We start from the raw sequence: 6,064 nt of genomic DNA, 5'->3' as shown, positions 1-6,064 counted from the left end.
TGCAAGAATAGCTTAATTTGTCGGGGAGTGTAAGGTCGAATGCGGTTGGCCTAAATCGCCATGTACCAAAACCCTGGGGTATTGGGACTTGGCTATCTGCATGTCAGATGATTCATGTCGCCAGGTTAAAGTTATCATGTTGTGATCGCTGTGGGATTGTCTAATCACTTCTAAATGTTCAGCATTTGAAAAAATAACTTTGTCCATGTATACGAAGTCAATGATGGAAGATTGACTTCCTCTTGACCATTTGGATTGTGGCGGACAATCTCCAGGAAGCGCACCATTTGCTAAGTACAGGAAATGAGCCTTTGCAAAGGACTTCCTCTGTTAGATGATTTGACTGTCCTGGGTCCATGTATCATTAAATAAGTGAAGATTTAAATCACTGATTAAGATGGTCACTGAAATGTTAGGTGTAGATGCCATTAATGTCATGAGAGTATTGAGATCTTCATGAAGCATTCGTCCGAGATCTTCGAATGGTTCCAATATAAATTGATGAGCGCTACGCTGTAAGACACTTGTATAATTTTGACGAGCTGTACAAAATTGTTTGGAGAGGCCCAAGCTTCACAAGTATATCCGGTTGCAATTTGAGCTGTTGCAAATAATCCGGCAGACGGGCGTCCCTTGCCCAATGTCATAGCTTTTACCGTAGATATCTGATACCCATCCCATATGGGATCTTCCAATAGCCATGTTTCTTGAAGTGCAACAATGTGAAGGTTGTTCAGGCCGTGTTGTAGGTTATTCATCAAGTGCACATGCCCTCTGGTGTTCCAGTTGGCTAAAATGGTCGAGATCCGTACTTTTGAGATGGAATGTTATGATCGCGATGGAAGTTCAGATCTTTTTGACAAGGTGTTAAATGGATTTGAATTCACAGCTAATGCTGAGAACTGATTGGAAAGCGTCAAAGGATTTCAGCTTGTAAGCATTTGAAGTGGTGGCCCAGTAGGATGTCAAGTTTCTGGCTCAAAGGGCTTAGGCAAAAGGTATTGATGGAGTTCAAAGCCAAGCTCATATAGGGCTTTTCTGGCTTGCCATAAGGTGTTAAAGACTACCCCTGACTGCATAAATAATCTGACCACAGATATTTTAGTCTGATGTATACATTCCACTTGATTTATGTCCACTGAGCAGACCTCATGGAGACTTGGAATTTCGTCAAAGATATTCAAAACGCTTCCTCTATTTTAGTATGTTTTTTCTGATAATAGTCAAAATCACGTTCTGAGATCTTTTAAGTGAGATGGCTCTCACAAAGCATTTAGTAGATGAAGGGCTAGGAGCTTGAGTGCATACAATATTCTTGGATTTCATTTTCAACAGGATAGGGGGACTATTTGCTTTTGTAGTCTGTTATAGAGGCAACGGGGCAAAGATGTTATATGCCTTCTTTGGGTTTGTTTTACTCATGGGACTCATTGATTGTCTCTTGTGTTTTGAGGATGGAGGAGAGGGTGGAGAGAGAGGAGGAGACATAGTGGACTCCTGTGGTTTGATGATGTTAGTAAATGTAGGGAGCACATCAAATCTAGCTGTCCTCCTAAAATCTCTCTGGATTTGCATTAGCTCATTCTTTTCTGTATGATTATTATGAGCAGAACAGTGTGGTGAGTCGCTCCAACCGACCCATGCAACTTGGTGTCTGAGTTTAGTATCTTGTCAGGTTGTAGATGGAATAGCATTTTTAACATGTCAGATTGTCGATTTAATTTATTGTCTAGAACTTCAAATAGTTTGAATAATGAGGACAACGTGGTCTTATTAGCATTTAGAGTTAGCTCCAACAAAGGCGTGGATGGACTTATTTGTGTAGAAATTGGTTGACCACATGGGGATTTTATTGTTTGTTCCCGTTTCCGGGGTGTTGGGATGTTATAGGAAATTGGAGACCTGGATAAGTTTTGTGGTGAGTGTTGGAACATTAATGGTGACTGTGAGAGGTTTTCAGTCTCAGCGTTTGTATTGCTCATTGGATAATCAGCCATTGGTGTTTCAAATAACGGTAGCTGCTGGTGGCTGTGATTTCGGTTGCATCTATCTTCAGTTGAGGAAATATGTTTTCCAACAACCATCAGAACCGCAGAGGCGGGAGGACCTAAGTCAAGGTTCTTCAATTGTAGTAGTTTGATGTTATTTTCCATCTGTTTTCTGATCGACTGTTCGATTGGATACCGAGGGAGCAGACATTGATGGAGTTTTGCCCACCACAGGAAGAGCAACCTGGCTTTTTAAGGTAACATTCAGTTTCAGCAGGGCAGGTTTTACCATGAAAGTTGTCACCTCTTGGGATGGTGAGTTTACAGCACACATTGTTTCGTTAGACATCATAGGTTCTTCATGGGTCAATGACGATTGTTTATTGTGCAGAAGATAGAAACCGCGAATATCAGGCCCACAGGACTTTTTATTAAGAGCACAAGACATGGCCAAGATGGCTTTCTTGACTGCAAGCTGAGCCAGTGAAAGGTTTGAGTAATTTAAATCTGCTCGAGACCGAGGTGTAATAGATTTTGACATTAAGGGCATGTTTGTTTTAAGTGAGTACATCTCATGCTGGCAACGTTTCAGGTTTAAATGTAAACGTGTATTCACCATCATAAATGAAATCAGAAAATAATCAGACAGCTTTAGAGCGAGATACATAAAAGGCTGTTAGTCCCGCACACCCAGCCACCCCAAGACAGCCACAGACAGCCCTTGATCAACATAGCTTACCCAAAAAGCGTGCGCGCAAAATCATGTGTCCTCAATGTAAATAGAGTTATGGGTAAATGTGGGCGGTGCTAAGGCACTTAGAGAAAATCTGCAGTTCACCACTTAGAAACACATGAAAAGCTTAAGTATCCTGCTACGCTGGAACTTCCAGTTCTTCGGTGTGAGCAGTAACCGGATGAAATGCATACAGTCAGCCCGCAGCATTGAGTGCGTTGAAAGTATTGATATCGTTGGGAAGGAGCATAGAGTAGGACAGCCACAGACAGCCCTTGACCAGCAGCGCTTACCCAAAAAGTGGGTAGAGAAACAGGGGACCACTCATTCTCAGATCAGTCCTGAACTGGGTGCTTTCAGAGGTAAAGGGCTGAGTTAACTGCTTTTAACACTGAAGTTTCACCAGAATAGTCTAATTGGAATGTGTAAAGAAGTTGGATGCCCCACACTCGTAAGTTTGCCCCTCCCCACCTTCTCTGAAGTTGGCGCCTCTGCCAGAATTTGCAGGGTTAGCCCTTCTGGTCTGCCCAAAATGTTAGCCTAGGTGCACCCCTGGAAGGGGCTATAGTGTTTACTTGTTATTGGCAGAGAGGTGAGGAGGGAACCCTTACCTGAAACTTGCACAAACACAGTAAAAACTTTAAGGCTGGTACTTTTTAAGACTTCCCTTGTCCCATCTGCCTCAGCAAAATCAAATGCTCACATCAGCCCCTTCCCCACCGATGCGAGCCAACATATAAGCACATTATGTGTACTTTCACATCCGAGGGTAGGGGGCTTATATGCACACTTGCTTTTTCTCAGCATCTGTACTATATGGCTAGAATAGCATTTTGGTACAGCCATTCTATTCACTTATTACTGTGGCATGACCCTATTTTTTTTTTACTTTTTCTTTTTACCAATTAGCATCTATAAAAAAGTAGGCATGGCATCTTTTTTTGAGTAAACTGGCATATTGATGCAGCCAGTCTAGTCATTGATTACTGTGGCATGATGTTATATGTACAAGTGTTATGGTGTATAATCTATCTTTTTTTTCCTCAAGAATATTTTTCAAAAGTTGCTGTGCATGGCAAATTATGAAAACTAAGGGCCCGATTCATAGAAAACAGACATATATCCCACAAAGTCCCCACAAAGTCCATTGTGCTGAAAACGACTTTGCGCATACCTGCGCACTATGAGAAACCTGAGGGCTTTCACATTCATGGACCCGGGAATTCTTTGTTCAGGGGGCAAGGCACAGCCATCACTTTTGGAACCAGACCCTGGTGGGTGGTGGACCAGTGCAGGAGGATCACTTGAGCGGGGGTCCTTGGGGACAGTTGGAGGAATGCCTTCGGGAGAGATGCGATATTCACCCCTTTCTGACAAACCTCTACTCGACACTTCCTACACTTTTTTTAATAGGTTGTTATGAATCCTGTCCTGTTGCCCCCTCCTCAATACCAACAGGTACTAACATTAAAGGGAGGCATAGGAGAAGGAATATATGCCTATGCCTATCAGACATCCCCACAGTCACTATGGGACATTATCATCTAAAACCCATTCACCTACAACCACACATCTACCCCCTTCACCCCAACAAACACTTACAGAAATTTACCTCCATCATTAGGGAAAACTACAACTCACATACTTACTCCCCATTGCCTTCTTTCAAAACCACTGGGACGAATAAGAAAAGCGGCAGAGCTATGAAGATTGCCCATGGGAACCAATGTAGCATGGATTCCTATGGGTGGTCTTCATTTTGTCCCATTAACGAGGTGAGGCAGGGTTAAGCCTCCATTTTCAACCACCCACACCTGACTCCAAATAACATTCCCTGTCAGTATAAAAGGTGGAGCACTGATACACACTTTGAGTGAGCTGGGGATGCAGTGTGGACCAGTGGAGCTGTAGTGAACCCTGGAGAGTCTGGAAGGGAGCAAAGGGCCAAGACGCTGATCCTGTGTTGTTGAAGGGCTGCAGCAGGGGTGAGAGCTGTGCCTTCCAAGAGCCACAGAGAGCAGATCATATCCTGCTGACTCTGTCCATAGAGGTATTTGTTTGCCCTGGGAAAAGGAAGGGAAGCCCATGTACCTGAGGGTTAGGTTGAAAGATCCTGACCTCGACCTCGAGAGCTCCAGAGAAGTTGCTTGCCAGAGCCGTGCTAACCGGGTGAGTCTCATGGCAAGAAAGAGGAAATCCCGTTGAGCGTGTGCCTGGCTGGAGCTGGAACCCGGAGCATTGAATCTGAGAAAGAAAGCAGGAAATAAAAGGTACATGAAAGGCATTATGGGACTTGAATTTCTTTTTGAAATTAAGTGAAATTGAACTGTAAAATAAAGTAACAGTGGTCCAGCGGAAAACGAAAGTGCGTCCATTTGAAAGACTCTGTGCACTTTGTTTAGGCTCGAGCCCGAATGAGGGAAGCCTAAATTAATTGAGCTGTGATAAACTTTTGGGGAGCAAACTGGTCTGAGCCCGAAAGAGGAAGACCAAGAAATTGTTTGAAAGGGGTCCGAGCCGGAGCAAGGGAGACCCAGAAATTGTTTAGAGACATTCTTTTGTTAAAGGCAAGGCTGAAGAGAGCCTGGGAAGATTGTGTGAACTGTTGAATCTTGTCATATATTTGCACTGTGTAAAAGCCTAGGAGTACCATAAGGCATAGCAAACACTAAAAAATAAAGCTAGGGGAAGGGAACCCTGAGAAAGTAAAGTGAAACGGTTTGAGCCTGAAAGAGGGGAACCAAGGAAAGAAATTGAAAGTGAGAGGCTGGGGCCTGGCTGAAGGGGCCTATGGGATTTAAACTACATTTTACTTTGGAACTTTTTTGTGTCTGTGCTGAAAAGCTTGCAACTTTTGTCTTTGCAGTGAAGAGATTGAAACTTTTGTCTTTGGCGCTGCAAAACACTGGGGGATTGACCTGGACTTGGGGTGGTCGGGGGGGGGGAGAGACACCCAAGAGATCAAACCCCCAAACTTTGAAACGGAGTACGTGAATGCCAAGCAGGCTCTTGAGGGCTGAGCCAGCTACCCCAGGTGTACTTGCATAGCAGAGTGTGACCACATATCAAGTGCTGCACCCCACCCACATGTTCTACAACGTGAGCAAGAATCTCTTTGTCCTTTTGTATCCGACTGATTTTCTGTTTGCATTAGATTTCCCTATTTCACTTGTATGGTATTAAAGTGAGGGCAGGCAATACATTTTCTGGTTTAATTGTTATTCTTTAGGACTAACAACAGACTTTGACTGTTTTCTTTTTGTTTAGATGGTAGAGTATGCTCCCATCTTTAGTGTTAGGGCCAGACAGGAGTTGTTCCAACCCCCTTTTGAATTAAATAAAA

The sequence above is a fragment of the Ambystoma mexicanum genome, chromosome 5q, assembly GCF_040938575.1.
Source record: "Ambystoma mexicanum isolate Mex_15411 chromosome 5q, UKY_AmexF1_1, whole genome shotgun sequence".
Taxonomy (NCBI): domain Eukaryota; kingdom Metazoa; phylum Chordata; class Amphibia; order Caudata; family Ambystomatidae; genus Ambystoma; species Ambystoma mexicanum.
The sequence above is the reverse complement of the archived record's forward strand: the minus strand, read 5'-3'. Positions refer to the sequence as shown.